Source organism: Stegostoma tigrinum, unplaced genomic scaffold, assembly GCF_030684315.1.
Source record: "Stegostoma tigrinum isolate sSteTig4 unplaced genomic scaffold, sSteTig4.hap1 scaffold_159, whole genome shotgun sequence".
Lineage (NCBI taxonomy): Eukaryota > Metazoa > Chordata > Chondrichthyes > Orectolobiformes > Stegostomatidae > Stegostoma > Stegostoma tigrinum.
This window is the reverse complement of record NW_026728100.1, coordinates 552159-566917: the sequence shown is the minus strand read 5'-3', so window position 1 is coordinate 566917 and position 14759 is coordinate 552159. Positions and strand designations below refer to the sequence as shown.

Genomic DNA, 14759 nt, shown 5'->3' with positions numbered 1-14759 from the left:
AGTGATCTCCTAACTCCTATTCTAAATGCACTGACCGATAAAGGCGAGCACACCAAATGTCTCCTCAATATCCTTTTTACCGGTGGCTGTACTTTGATGGAACTACGAAACTGCACTCCAGCGTCTCTTTATTAAGCAACACTCCCCACAACCTTCAGTGTATACGTGCTGCCCTGATTTGCCTTTCCAAAATGTAGCACATCACATTTGTCTAATTTCAACTCCATCTGCCACTCCTCAGTTTATTGGCCCTTGTCAATGTCCCATTGCATTCTGAGGTGACCTCCTTGGCTGGCTACTACACCTTCAATCATTGGGCAACTTACTAACCACACCTATTTTCATATCCAAATCATTGCATCACTTCAACTCCCCCTCCCATTCCCTGGACGACATGTCCATCCTGGGCCTCTTCCAGTGTCACAACCAAACCACCCAGAAACTGGAGGAGCAGCACCTCATATTCCGCCTCAGGAGCTTCCAACTCAATGGCCTCAATATGGACTTTGCCACCCTCAAAATCTCCCCACCCGCCAGCCTCATCCCAAGACTAGTTCCTCCACTCATCCCCGCCTCCATGACCTGTCCGCCTTCTCTCCCACCTATCCACTCCTCCCACCTCACTGACCAACTCCCACCACTGCTTGGAATTATTCTTCTTTTCACACTTCATCAGCTCGATGTTATTTCTAAAATCTATTTTCCAATTTTGGAAAAAGTGAGATAAAGAGAAGTAAAAGAAGTTACATTCTTACCACTCGTGAAATCTCTGAATATTCTTCTGTTGAAAGGCCGCCAAGGAACAATGCAACTCTTTTGTCACAAACGCTGTGAGGGAGACATCTTTTTCGGTTCCACTAACTCCACCCGAAGGAAGACAAACCCACGTAACATATCTAGTGACTTAAAGCATACTCTATTGTTGCCCAAGGTGGAGAGCTGGATGAACACAGCAGGCCAAGCAGCATCAGAGGAGCAAGAAAGCTGATATTTCGGGACGAGACCCTACTTCAGAAAATTGGCGCTGGAGAATCTGAGATAACAAGTTGTAGAGCTGGATGATACTGCTTGACCTGCTGTGTTCATCCAGCTTTACACCTTCTTATCTCAGATTCTCCAGCATCTGCAGTTCCTACTGCCTCTATTGTTGCCCTTTCACTTTACTTAACTAATATGAGCCAGTAGTTTTGTTTAGGCGCGTGTAATCTTACAGTTATTGGCCTGTACAAAATTCTGAATTAATTTTGATCGAGTGACGGGAGGAGAGATTAATTTTATAGAAATTTTTGTTTTCTACCAATTTGCAGAGGGCATCGTGGGCGATTGAAGGACAGTGTTATTATCCTCCAGGTCTGCGGACTGCATCATTACCAACTTGCCCATCTGCATATACATACAATATTCATTATGTACCAATGAAATATAATAAACCAATACTGCGTACTAAAAACAACGCTCACATACCAATGGAAATTTAAATATTTATCATAGAGTTTGAAGGATTGAATTCAATGATACAAAGCAAAAGCCAGTGAAGATGAGTGCAGTTGGTCAGCACTTTTGCCACTAAGTGGAGGTTGGCAGTTTGAGGCCACCCAGGAACAAGCAAGCTCTGTCTAACTCCAAGGGCAGCACGGTGGCTCAGTGGTTAGCACTGCTGACTCAGTGCGCCAGGGACCCAGGTTCGATCCCACCGTTGCGTGATTTTCTGTGCAGAGTTTGTACATTCTGCCCATGCCTGCATGGGTTCCTGCTGGGTGCTCTGGTTTCCTCCCACTGTCCAAAGATGTGCAGGCTAGTTGTATGGGCCATGCCAAACTTGCCCATTGTGTTTCGGGATGTGTAGATTAGGCGTGTTAGTCATGGGAAATGTAGGGTGACTGAGGAAAGGGTCGGGGAATGAGTCAGGGTGAGATGCTCTTTGGAGGGTGGCTGTGGACTTGTTGGGTCAAAAGGGGCTTGTTTCCACACTGTAGGGATTCTATGATATGGAAGTATCTTTTGAAGTGGGCATTCATGGGTATGCTGTAACAGTGACCTTGTAATACTGCACAACAAATATTTGGAACTAGACTGTCAATTCAGACAGAGCATCAAAAAAGGTCATGGAAGTTGTCACCGATATAAAGCAGGATTGATGAAAATCCAGCAGGAAATGGTGTCAAAAGGCACAGTATCTTTTATTCACCTCCAGTTATTTTGTCCAAGGCACTGGATGCTGGCAGGATTGAAACATTTAAGAAATGCTTCACAAATCACATATAAGGACCTGCACATCTTTGAACAATGGGAGGAAACTGCAGCACCTGGCAGAAGCCCCTCGCAGACGCGGGGAGGACATGTCAATTCCACACAGATCGTTACCCAAGACTGGAATCTCAATTGGCTCCCCAGTGCATGAGCAGCTCTAACCACTGAGCAACTACCTTGCCCAGAAGGGGTTTTATAAGCGCATACATTATTTCCATTAATAGTTGGGGTAAGACAGATCCAATCCTCTATGTCCAATCAAAATAACATATCCTAGATATCATGACAACAATCATAAATGATTTTGAATAAGTAAATCAAAAAAATAGAAATTGTTTCCAAGCCTAAATACTAGATATGGTGCAGTTAAGATGAACAGCGCAACAACAAAAAGGCCATATTTTATGTGACCATCGGTAACACTTGAAAACTTGCAACAATATAGTCACCAGTGGAGATCTGGAGTGGTTTGATGATGCACTCCTTCATACACTGGAATGAAACTCCAAAGATCACAAATTCTCCTTCAATACCGTGTTATAACAGTGACTGCATCAACCTGTGTTTATGGGCCTGACTGGAAGCCCACACAACACGCACAAACAAAAATATAATCTAAGGTGATCGGAGAAATAAATGTATGTATGCAACGTCTTTGAAAAGCAATCATTTCTAGCGGATGCAAGCCCATAAGGAATCTCGTTTCGCAGATTATATTCATTTGCACTGCAGTTCACGCCAGTCAGAATCAGTTTTCGTTTCATGACAGGTAACTAAAATGTCCAAAACAATGAACTTTGTTTGATCAGAAGATTTTAAGTAAGGACTGTGTCTTGTGTGAGCTGACGGCATTAGGCTATGGAGAAGGTACACTCACTGCTGGCATCTTGACACCATTGAATGAGCAAGCGTGGACGCAAAGGTTGAAACAGGTAACAATTGTACAGGCAATATCTTTTGAGCTCCTTCCGAGCAGGCCTGTAATACTCTAAAGCTGTGCTAGACCCTCACTTCCTCCACCTTACGTACGCTGCCTTTTTCTTTTCGACAAGAAGCACCTCTGCACCCGTCATCCAAGGCTCCTTAATCTTACCCCTTCTTACCTGTCTCAGAGGAACAAATTCATACATCACTCGCAACAACTGCTCCTTGAACAGCTCCACATGTCTGCTGTGCCCTTTCTGCGGAACAATTGCTCCCAATCTCTACTTCCCAACTCCTGTCTGATAGCATCATAGTTTCCTTTTCCCCAGTTAAATATCTTCCCCTGGTAACTGCTCCTTTCCCTTTCCATGGCTATGGTAAATGTGAGGCTGTTGTAGTCACTGTCGCCAAAGTGCTCTCCCACCACGATATCTGACACCTGTCCTGGCTCATTGCCGAGCACCAAATCCAAAATGGCCTCCCGCCTCGTCGGCCTGTCCACATACTGAGTAAGGAAACCCTCCTGAACACACCTGACAAAAACGGCACCATCCAAACCATCTGCACTCAGGAGGTTTCAATCTATATTGGAAAAGTTGAAGTCACCCTGAACAACAACCCTGCTATGTTTGCACTTTTCAACTATCTGCCGGCCAATGAGTTCTTTGATCTCTCAACTGCTATTTGGGGGCCGTAGAAAACCCCCAGTGAGGTGACTGCTGCCTTGCTGTTCCGAACTTCCACCCATACTGACTCAGTCGACAAACCTTCCTTGGCAACCTCAGCCCATACCACCTCGGTAGACGAGTCCTCAAAGGTTCTTTCAGCCGCCGTTATACTGTCCTTGACCAACAAAGCCACACCTCCCCCTCTTTTACCACCTTCCCAGACCTTAATCAAAGATCTAAACCCTGGAACCTGCAACATCCATTCCTGACTCTGCTCTATCCATGTCTCCGAAATGGCCACAACATCGAAGTCCCAGGTACCTATCCAAGCTGCAACCTCACCTAACTTATTCCGGATACTCCCGGCATTAAAGTCGTCACACTTCAATCCAGCTTGCTGTCTGCCAGCACACTCCTGTGACAGTGAGGTCCTGACCATGTCCTCCCTACGCTCATCCTCCTGTGTACTAGGACTACACCTCAGTTTCCCATCCCCCTTCTGAGCTCGTTTAAATCCACCCGAATGGCACTAGCCAATTTCCCACCCAGGATATTTGTGCCCCTCTGGTTCAAGTGGAGACCGTCCTGTTTGTCCAGGTCCCACCTTCCCCAGAATGAGCCCCAATTGTCCATGTACCTGAAGCCCTCCCACCTGCACCATCCCTGCAGCCACGTCTTCAGCTGAAATCTCTCCCTGTTCTTTGCCTCGCTATCACGTGGTACGGGTGACAAACAGAGATGGCCACGCTCTTTGTTCCAGCTCTCAGCTTCCACCCTAGCTCCCTCAAATCCTGCCTGGCATCCCTATCCCTCTTTCTACCTACGTAGCTGGTGCCTACGTGGACCACGACTTGGGGCTGGTCACCCTCTCCCCTCAGGACCCTAAACACACTATCCGAGACATCACGGACCCTGGCTCCTGGTCGGCAACACACCAATCGTCAGTCTCTTTCGTTCCCGGCAAATCTTCTATCAGTCCCTCCAACTATTGAGTCCCCAATGACTATCACTCTCTTCCTATCCCCGCTTCCCTTCTGTGCAAGAGGGACAGACTCTGTGCCAGAGACCTGCACCCTACTGCATGCCCCTGGTAAGTCGTCCCCCGGAACAGTATCCAAAATGGTATACTTGTTTTTCAGGGGAGCGACCGCAGGGGATTTCAGGGGAACGACCACAGGGGAAGGTTGGTCGAGCTACACCGGGTTAACGTACATTTTTGGCTGAAGAAACATGTGTTTCAATGTGAGCTAATGGAAGAAGCCATGGAGTCAAAGCTAAACATTTCGACAGTAAGACAACCATTCTTAAAAGCAGCAGACAGCATGAAAAAGAAATCAGCGGCTTTAATATCCACTTAAAATTTGTGGAATATCAGATGGAATTTTCTTATTGACTCCATTGTGCAATCATATCGATCTAAAAATGTTAACTGCATTAATTAATACTAACCAGAAACGGACTTTGTAGTAAATGGTTTGACTATTTTCTGTATCTGGAACATCCCTTTTCCTTCTCCAACGAACGTCGTACCAACCTATGGTACCAAACTCTGAGTCAAACGGACGGGACTCGTAATCTTTAAGTTCCTCATCAAAACAGTCTAATTGTATGGTTCTGTGCAATAAAAGAGAAAGAATAAACATGTTTCCAACAATTTTGCTGATGTTTATGAACAGAATGCACAAATTCAACAAGTTTGAGCTGGCATGTCTGCTTCCTCCAGCCTGTTTAAACTGTTCCATTCAATGTGAAATTTGTCATAAGTTTTAGCACACAGGTCTACTTGATCTGTGCCACCACCTTCTATTAGTCATACATGCTTTCCCCACCTTCCTGTAATACATTCCTTGAAGTGTTCAATGAGATTTTGATTTTAAATCTTATCGTCATATTCTTTTGATTCTCAAGCATCAATGAATCTGATGTCGCCACCATTCCATGCAGTGCATAGCACGTCAAACAGGAGTCTTACTCTTGCCATGAGCACTGAGGGAGTACGGGATCATAACTGTCTCATAGTTCAGAACGAAATTCTACATATAGGGCTATGTAGAGTCATGCAGTTAATTTTATTTGACATGCTATTTCTTTTCTTCACAAATATGCTGGATTTAAAGTGATCTTCACCCTCATTTAAAATGAATCCAATATCCAACCATGTGTAAAACAAGCAGATCCAAATTTTAATTGGAGTTTAGTGTTTCACAAATATATTACTTTCTTAAAAATTCTATTTGAGTCAACATTATCATTTCATTCCCTGACAGCGGGTGAACTTACTTTTAAACTCCAATTTTCCTTCGGTATTAACGGAGAGGTGAGCCTTTTTGCAAGCACCGAAAGGCTGCACCAGTTTATGCTAAAACTTACGGAACTGTAAGTTTCACAAATATGTTCCTATTAAACACTAATTCCTCTTGAAGCAGTATGAAGCTAAATTCATTCAACTGGACAGCAAAAATGGTCAAGATTTTAAAAGCAAGCAACTATTTTGAAGTCACTCTTTGAACTAAATTCCATCTTGGTGTGTGAGAGTCCATAGGTTCCTCACTCTCAAAGAACCATTCAAACTGTCATGCAATTACTGAAACACACAGACAAAAAACATGAATGTTAACAGTCACTAAGATTTTGAGAGTGATTTGGAATTCATATTCAATACCCGCTGGGGGAAATCTGTTCCAATCTGGATAGTACTCACTTATCACCATCCCACCTACCTTCCCCAGCACCTCCTCCCCCTCCACACTGTTTGTTTCTGAGCTCCCTTCCACCCTCCATTTCTGAGGAAGGGTCCTGACCCAAAACCTCACCTTTCTTGAGCCTCGGATGCTGCCTGCCCTGCTGTGTTCCTCCAGCTCCACAATGTGTTATCTCAGACACCAACATTGGCAGTTCTTACTATCTGGATAACTCATTCTCACCTTGTAACAAGTGATTTATACTCATTATCTTTTCAGATTACGCATGTACATGTATATACTTAAATATACATATTGCACTTTTATGCCTGAACCACTAACCTAGAGGATATTTTAAAATAGTCTCTTCATATCTGCATGAAAGAGAAATCATCAAGGTCATAACTTTCATTTTAGGAATAACTCGAACATTCAAAGTACTCACAGTCAGTGTCCCATTTACTTGACCAGTCAACTTGATGTGAATCTTTCTTCCAAGCGGAAGCTATAACAACAATTATATTTGAGAATCAAACTCTTCATTGCATCACCAATATTTCCTTGTCTGTTTGAAACATAAGATAATGAAATAATCATGGACAGATTGGCCAACAGTGTAATTTAATGCGTGTTACAACCATTGAAGTGATCTTTAAAAAGCTGTTGTCACACAACACACCACTTTTTGAGATGCAGTGATGAACATACTTCCTGAGACGTAAATAATATATGCCAAATTAATTCCAAAGAATACATTTACAATTAAAAAGAAGCTAAAAATCTCTTTACATTGTGATGCTTGTCAGATTGCTATTCGTCAATGGAAATCGTTCAGAACAGTTATTTATTCCCAGATGAAAAGGAAGTGTATACATTTCATTTTCAAATCTTATCCAAGAGAGAAAAAAAAACGCCTTCATGAATGCATTGTCAAACAAGAAGACTCAGAAAAAAAGTCATTTGGCCCATTGAATTTCCTCCATCATTCGCTGAGATCATGGTTGATCTCATGACATTTATCACGACACAACATTTCCACCAAACCCACCTTACAGCTAATACATTCCGATCCAAGTCACATCCTGGTAAATCTCTGTTTCTGTGCCATGCCTTGTCTTTCTAAATATTTTTTCAGTCATCTACAAATTTAGCCACAGCACATGCACCTCTTTCCTCCAAGTCATTAATAAACAAGCACAAGAGCTGTGGTTCCTTCAGCGCGACCTCATTTCTTACTGACAAGCCAACCCTGGCATCTCTGTCCATTTGTATCGGAGATAATGGGAACTGCAGATGCTTCAGAATCCAAGATAACAAAGTGTGGAGCTGGACGAACACAGCAGGACGAACACACAGAAGTAGAAGGGTCTCGGCACGAAACGTCAGCTTTTACGCTCCTGAGATGCTTCTTGGCCTGTTGTGCTCATCCAGCTCCACGCTTTGTTATCTCTGTCCACTTGCCTGTTCTTTCTATCGGACATGAATCATTGGATATTTCGTTCCCAACACTTATCCCCTAACAACCACCTCTCTGTGATACCCAGAGTGATGTATCTGTCAATTTCAATCTGCTCCACAAACTCATTCACTTTGTTTCATACACTCCCTGCAATTCAATACAAGATCTTCAGTCTGGCATTTACAGCCACCCTTCTTATCTGCTGCAGCTGAAGTGAGATTCCTGACCATTTCGATACTTTTTGTCCTATTACTTGCTCTGGAAACTTTGCTGAGCACTTACCAGCTTCTAACTCTTTCCACAATTTTCCATGCAACTGAGCTCACCCGCTCCACACTTTTTATTTTAACGCCCTACCCCAAGACCGAGCTCTGTATTTTGCCAGGATACTTGTCCCAAAATGATTCTCGTCGAGCCTATAACAACAGAACGACTCCCTCCTTCCCCATACCGATGCCAATGTCCCATGAATTCAAACACATTTCTGCCATGCCACCATTTGAACAATGCATTTGCATCTATAATGATGCTCACACCGTGCCAAATTGCTCAGATAATAATCCAGAGATTATTACCATTCTGGTTCTGCTTTCTCATTCAGCACCTCAGTGCTCATAATCCCTCAGCAGAACCTCTTTCCTCTTTCTTCCATATCAATGGTACCTGTGTGGACCACAAAAGCTGGATTTCTACTCCTCCCACTTCAAGTTCCTTTGTAGCCGAGATGGAATATCCTGAACCTGGGCACCAGGCAGGCAACACTACTTTCGAGACTCTCGATCCTAGTCACAACGAACAGTGTTCATTCCCCAAACTACACTACCTCTGATTATAACTACATTTCACTTTTTATCCCCTCCTGAATGTCCCCCCTGTACCACAGTGCTACAGTCAGTTTACTCATCTTCCCTATACCCTGCACTCTCATCCACACAGGAAGAAAGAATCTCAAACCTGTTAGATAAGATCAAAGGCCAAGGTTCCTTCTGCACTACATCCTGGATCCTTCCACCTGCCCTGTTCTTTGTCACACTCTCACGTCTCTGGCCACTGACCGAGTTTCAGCTAGTTAATCTAAGGTGTGTGACTGCCTCCTGAAGCACAGCATTCCCTGGTAACTCTGCCCCACATGATTTGTTGATTGGTCGAAACTGAGATTCCAGTTCATCAACCCTGAGCTGGAGTATGGGGTCTGACCACTCCCCCGTCATGTAGGAATAAATCATCATCTGGCCTGGCATCTCCATTTCAATTACTTGGATCTTAATTTGATTTGAAAACATTCTGGTCTTTTAGTTTGTAGCCTGTAAATATTTCTCCGATTTACTTTCAATCTGAAAGCTACCGATAATAGATTCTTAAACCAGTAGCGATCACCAACCAATGAACCTGGTTCACCCTCTCGGTCCCTGATTCTGGCTTCAATTCACCCTGTCTCAACAAAAACTGCTTACGAACTATCAGGCAAAAAAAAGCAAGCAAATGGCACCTCTTACCCTCTGCGCTGACTTGCCACATTGCCACCAAGTTCCCCAAAATATATATTCATTTGGTGCATTTCACTCGAGATGTGATCTCTCCTTCCAGAACATGCAAAGCATACTGAACCATCGCAATATACTACCTTCAAAACCTCAGCTCTCAGCTTATTACTTTGAGTACATTCTCAAATGCTTTCTCCAAGTCCAAACACAACACATTTACTGGTTTTCCTCTATTAATTCTCCTTCCAAAACTTCCTCCAAAAACCAAAACAAATTAGCCAGACATAATTTCTCTTTCAGCAGGCTGTGGTGATTCTGTTTGATTAGATTCTGATTTTCCAAATGTCCTGCTATTATTTTCTTCACAGTTGATCACCACATATTTCCAACAATAGATGTTCGGCTGGTTCGGTTGTAGTTATCTTCTTTTTGCCTCTCTCCTTTTTAAATAGGAATGTCACATCAGCATTTTTCCAGCCCTCAGATGCTACTCTCGAATCTAAAACTTTTTGGGAAATTACAATCAATGCATACACCGATTCTGAAGCTCATTGTTCAGAATCTTAGAAAGTAAACCATCACGGCAAAGAGTCCAATCTGCTTTCACTCCATTAGATTGTCTACTACAACTTCTCTCATGGTAGTGATGGTGTGGTAGTGATGTGTTTAATTCCTCCCTGTATTCTTTAGTAATAAGGGGATCCTTGAAGTATCTTCCACTGTAAAGGCTACCCTTTTCTCATTGTCGTTGTTCCTTGATTTAAAAATTAACCTGGCCATCTCGGCCGAGCATATAATTAATGGCATTACCTCTAAAACCTTCTCTGCTAAAGTGTTGAATAGATTGCCACAACCTGAAAGAAGTAATTCTTCCCCTAAATTAATGGGCAACCAATTTGAAAATGTGGCCTCTGGTCGTAAAATCTTTCACAATATTAAGGGAGTGCTGCACTGTCACTGGAGGCCCCAAACCCCACCTCTTCTTCCGGTACATTGATGACTGTATCGGTGCCGCCTCTTGCTCCCCAGAGGAGCTCAAACAGTTCATCCACTTCACCAACACCTTCCACCCCAACCTTCAGTTCACCTGGGCCATTCCAGCACATCCCTCACCTTCCTGGACCTCTCAGTCTCCATTTCAGGCAACCAGCTTCTAACTGATGTCCATTTCAAGCCCACCGACTCCCACAGCTACCCAGAATACACCTCCTCCCACCCACCATCCTGCAAAAATTCCATCCCCTATTCCCAATTCCTCTGCCTCCGCCGCTTCTGCTCCCACGATAAGACATTCCACTCCCGCACATCCCAGATGTCCAAGTTCTTCAAGGACCGCAACTTGCCCCCCACAGTGATCGAGAACGCCCTTGACCGCATCTCCCATATTTCCCGCAACACATCCCTCACACCCCGCCCCCACCACAACCGCCCCAAGAGGATCCCCCTCGTTCTCACACACCACCCCACCAACCTCCGGATACAACGCATCATCCTCTGACACTTCCGCCATCTACAATCCGACCTCACCACCCAAGACATTTTTCCATCCCCACCCCTGTCTGCTTTCCGGAGAGACCACTCTCTCCGTGACTCCCTTGTTCGCTCCACACTGCCCTCCAACCCCACCACACCCGACACTTTCCCCTGCAACCGCAGGAAATGCTACACTTGCCCCCACACCACCTCCCTCACCCCTATCCCAGGCCCCAAGATGACATTCCACATTAAGCAGAGGTTCATCTGCACATCTGCCAATGTGGTATACTGCATCCACTGTACCCGGTGTGGTTTCCTCAACATTGGGGAAACCAAGCGGAGGCTTGGGGACCGCTTTGCAGAACACCTCCGCTCAGTTCGCAACAAACAACTGCACCTCCCAGTCGCAAACCATTTCCACTCCCCCTCCCATTCTTTAGATGACATGGCCATCATGGGCCTCCTGCAGTGCCACAATGATGCCACCCCAAGGTTGCAGGAACAGCAACTCATATTCCGCCTGGGAACCCTGCAGCATAATGGTATCAACGTGGACTTCACCAGTTTCAAAATCTCTCCCACCACATCCCTAAACCAGCCCAATTCGTCCCCTCCCCCCACTGCACCACACAACCAGCCCAGCTCTTCCCCTTCACCCACTGCATCCCAAAACCAGTCCAACCTGTCTCTGCCTCCCTAATCTGTTCTTCCTCTCACCCATCCCTTCTCCCACCCCTAGCCACACCCCCATCTACCTACTAACCTCATCCCACCTCCTTGACCTGTCCGTCTTCCCTGGACTGACCTATCCCCTCCCTACCTCCCCACCTATACTCTCTCCACCTATCTTCTTTTCTCTCCATCTTCAGTCCGCCTCCCCCTCTCCCTATTTATTCCAGAACCCTCACCCCATCCCCCTCTCTGATGAAGGGTCTAGGCCCGAAACGTCAGCTTTTGTGCTCCTGAGATGCTGCTTGGCCTGCTGTGTTCATCCAGCCTCACATTTTGTCATCTTGGATTCTCCAGCATCTGCAGTTCCCATTATCTATGATGATTCTGTTTGATTAGATTCTGATTTTCCAAATGCCCTGCTATTATTTCCTTCATAGTTGATTGCCACATATTTCCAACAATTGATGTTACGTTGTTTCGGTTGTAGTTATCTTCTTTTTGCCTCTCTCCTTTTTAAATAGGTATGTCACATCGGCAGTTTTCCAGCCCTCAGATGCTTCTCTGGAATCTAAACCTTTTTGGGAAATTACAATCAACGCAGACACCGACTCTGAAGCTCATTGTTGAGAATCTTAGAAAGTCAACCATCACGGCAAAGAGTCTAATCTGCTTTCACTCCATTAGATTGTCTCCTGCTACTTCTCTGATGGTAGTGATGGAGTGGTAGTGATGTGTTTAATTCCTCCCTGTATTCTTTAGTAATAAGGGGATCCTTGAAGTATCTTCCACTGTAAAGACTACCCCTTTCTCATTATCACTGATAATGGGAAGCTCAGATGCTGGAGAATCCAAGATAACAAAGTGTGAAGCTGGATGAACACAGCAGGCCAAGCAGCATCTCAGGAGCACAAAAGCTGACGTTTCAGGCCTCGACCCTTTTCTCATTATCATTGTTTCTTGATTTAAAAATTAACCTGGCCGTTACAGCCTAGCATATGATTAATGGCATTACCTCTAAAACCTTCTTGGCTAAAGTGTTCAACAGAGTGCTACAACCTGAAAGAAGTAATTCTTCCCTGAATTAATAGGCAACCAATTTGAAAATGTGGCCTCTGGTCGTAAAATCTTTCACAAATGGGAGTAATCTCTACGGATATACACTATCAAGCCTCTTTAGAATCTTACATGTTGAAAAAATAAGATTTTTTCAATCTTATAAACGCCAATGAACGTAGTCCCAGCCTGCCCAACTTTCCTAAGCATAGCAATCCCCTCCGCCATTTCCAAAATCAACCCAGTCAACATGAGGTGTATGGCATCCGCGGCATTCGCTCTGTGGCCGTACATGACTTGTCAGTTACCATCCTGCTGCTACGACTCTACTTCTATTTACGATGCAGTCCTCTGTCCATCCGAACAAACTACCCTTGAACACATGGGCTCTTTTCATTTGAGACACCTTATGAGCTGTACCTTATCAAATGCTTTGTTGAAATCTCAATGGACAACATCAACTGGTGGTCCTTCATCAGTAATGTTTGTTTCCTTCTCAAAGCACTGTAGCAAGTTTGTCAAGTATTATTTCCCCTTTATAAAAGGATGTTAACTCTGTAGGATGTTATAGCACACTAAGTACCCTGTTATTTCATCTTTCATTGCCGGCATGAACATCTACCCAGGTTGACCTAAATTGGCAATACTGGCTTGCTATTTTGTCGAAGTATCTTTGTAATAATGGTGTTATGTTCACAATCTTTCAATCCTCTGAGAATTTTCCACAATCTAAGGATTCTTGGAAGATTATCATCAGTGCCTCCATTGTATCTGTAGCTGCATTGTTCAACATGAGAGGATACAACTCATGATACCCCTTGGATATTTTCTCTACTGATTGGAGTCATGTTTGGAATTCTGTGCAGTGACATTCACTTTTAACAGTTTGCTAAATACTACCAGGAACAGAAATTGTCATCCAGCTGCAACTAAACTAAAGCTTTCAGCACAGAAGGAAGTCTTTCAATTCATTATGAACCTAATAACTCCTGTAAAGGGCAATACAATTTGCCTTAGTCCATAAATGTTCTTCCTCCAACATCCTGAGATGCATCATCTGTATTTCTTCAAATTTACCACAGATTCTGTTTCAATCATCCTTTCAGCAATACGCATGACAACAATTCGGCATTCTTAGTCCCCCTGTAGCCTCCGTTGCACACGTGCATTGTTAGATGATTATTTATTTGTGTGCCTGCTTTTTTGCTCGAATGGATAAAGGTAAATTTCTGTTCTTTTGTCATCAGAGCTATTGCCTCCTCACTCTCATCTTCCTTGTTTTATCCTGTGCTGGAATATTTAATTTGTTGACATATCTGAATTATGTGGTTGAATGGATTGGGTTTTGTAACATTGCATTCCCCATAGACCATCTACCGATACTGTTGCTTGTTCTAACAGTTATTATCTTGCAGAGTGGAAAATGCAGTTTGAAAGCAATGGAACATTATTGATGAACAAGTTGATGCATAAATTGCTGCGATCTTCCAAACTACAAACTCACCTTCAATTCTTTCTCGGTCAGAGCATTGTGCCGGCGCAAATGAATCGTGTTCTCAATGGGACTTCCAAAACCATGGAATTGAATTTGCATGTTGATTTCTTCTTCCCTCTTCAGAAATGCAAAGTAGTATCGTGATGAAGCTTCCAAGGCGATGATTGTGTCCTTCAATGAACGGAAAAGTGACTCTTAGATTCATGGAAATATTTCACTACTTCTATAGACATGAAAGGCAAACATTCTCCCTACATATGACCCAGTCTCATTTTATCGTATCTTTCTGATTTTACATGCCACGGGATAATCATTGCAGTGTAACAGAAATGTTGATCATGGAAATTTATCACTGTTTTCATAAATAATGGCAAATTTTCAACATCTTGCAATTGTATGAAGGCTCAGACTCATCACAACTCGCCTGCTGCACAAAGACATTCTTGCACTGCTTTGAATGTTAGGGCTGAAACAAAACACAATCATGACACAAATGCATCAACACCCCACTTTCAACAGGATCTGATATCCTTGCCAGGCACTGGAGGGGTTGCGGAGACTGGTGAGTGGATAAAGTCGTTCCTCTGTTCAAGCAGG

At 43.8% G+C, this 14759-nt stretch overlaps 1 long non-coding RNA gene across 1 annotated transcript; it reads right to left on the bottom strand.

Annotated features, from left to right (window-relative positions):
* Positions 1-5354: 5354 nt before the first annotated feature.
* Positions 5355-14262, bottom strand: LOC132207797 (uncharacterized). Its single transcript, XR_009443837.1, has 3 exons — positions 14172-14262; positions 6969-7028; positions 5355-5456 (listed from the first exon to the last, which is right to left on the bottom strand). It is a non-coding gene; the product is annotated as an uncharacterized LOC132207797 (long non-coding RNA).
* Between the last annotated feature and the right edge of the window lie 497 nt (positions 14263-14759).